Source organism: Galeopterus variegatus, unplaced genomic scaffold, assembly GCF_000696425.1.
Source record: "Galeopterus variegatus unplaced genomic scaffold, G_variegatus-3.0.2 Scaffold188, whole genome shotgun sequence".
NCBI lineage: Eukaryota > Metazoa > Chordata > Mammalia > Dermoptera > Cynocephalidae > Galeopterus > Galeopterus variegatus.
This window is the reverse complement of record NW_007726299.1, coordinates 26,518-28,149: the sequence shown is the minus strand read 5'-3', so window position 1 is coordinate 28,149 and position 1,632 is coordinate 26,518. Positions and strand designations below refer to the sequence as shown.

The window sequence follows — 1,632 nt, the reverse complement described above, 5'->3', positions numbered from 1 at the left end:
ATTTCTCTTATTTTCTTGTGCTGGACCTGAGAAATGCTCCTGCATCCTGACTTCTTTTTCTTAGGTGGAATTGGTCCACGTCTTCTTCTGCACTGCTCAAACTCTTTGCTTCTGTCACAGATCCACTCCCTAACTGGGTACCAATTATTTAGAGTCTACCCTATGGGAAAACCTAATGTCATGGGAAATATCTAACAAAATAGAGTAAATTAGATATAATTACCAAAAACTTCAAAAGCAATATTCAAGTCAATTTGTTATATAGGATTAAAAACAAATTGAATAATCTCTGAAATTAAAAGACTACCCTTTCTTCTGATTATATATGTTTTTTACTAGTGGATGGGGCAGATTGCATATGGCAGTGGCCATGTGCTTGTCTACTTAATAATTGCACTTTTCCTTCAGGGCCTAAATGTCAGGATTCCGTCCTGTGGCTTGGAGGAAAATGGCTCCTGAAGGGAATGTACTTGCTGCCACTACTTTGCTAGAATTTACAGAAGCTACATTGTCTACCACATGCCAAAGTCTGGCGCCTGGAGACATATGTTCCCCTTTTTCTACCTTTACTATGAGAACAGGAAACACTGTGGAGTGGTTAAGGTCTGGGCTCTGGAGTCAGACTACTTTGGTTTAATTTCAGCTTCTATCACTAATAAGTGAACTAACCTCTTTCTGGCCAGTTTCCTCATCTGTAAAATAGGATAATGGTGGTGCCCACCTACAACACCATAAGGGACTGTGAACTTCTTCAAACAGTGCTGTGAATTACTGATTAGTAAACATTCAATCATGTTAGCCATGATATGCCAAGCATGGCAGAGATCCTGGCACTGAGAAAGGAATCAGAAATGAATGCTACTGTGGCCTCCAGGCAAAATTCTAATTTGTTTCATCAAGCCTCTTAGAGATACACTATTTATTCTGTCTGAGAGAGGAGGAAGACCAGCCTTACAAGGAGAGATTGTGGCCTCTACATGGTGTGACCCAGACCAGGCCTCCCAGACTGCATTCAGAGTCTATCTCCAAGATGCCTGGAATCCCCAAGGCCAGAGACAATACTTCTTTTTATACCATTAGAGCAACAGCTATAAAGCAAATAGGACCAAGAAATTTGTTATTTCCTTGGAGTGGGTTTTAATGGAATGGGAGGGATAAGACAATGGTCATTATGTGAGGTACGTGGGACAAAGAATAAAGGATGCTCTCATGAGATGCATGTGGTGGGGAGAGACATGTGAGCATGGCAGAAAAAGATTTACCAAGGGAAGGTGAAAGACACAAAAAGACAGAGTTCATAGGTTTTCTTTCCCCTTCAGAAGTTTCCTCTCCCGCCCAGCCTTTATTGCATGTTGGCACTGTCTTAAATACTTTCAAACATTTAATTCTCTAAATAATTATTTAGCTCCTAATAGGTGCTGGGTATTATAGCAGATGCCACAGAAATAGTGGGGAATAGTTATTGAACAAACAAATGCACAAGTAAATAGTAAATGATGGTGACAGCTCTGCAGGTCAGGATAAGAAGCGGGAGGGTGGTCAGAGAGCTTCTCTGAGGAAGTGCTTGGAGCTGAGCCACAGAGGTTGAGTTATACAGGAGGGGAGTGGAGGGACAAGCAGCCTAGAGAGGGA

At 41.5% G+C, this 1,632-nt stretch overlaps 1 protein-coding gene across 1 annotated transcript in view; it reads right to left on the bottom strand.

Annotated features, from left to right (window-relative positions):
* Positions 1-1,632, bottom strand: part of FER1L6 (fer-1-like family member 6) — a gene marked incomplete at its 5' end in the record, with an annotated part of 120,763 nt that overhangs the window by 95,941 nt on the left and 23,190 nt on the right. The gene's annotated exons all lie outside the window — the stretch shown is intronic.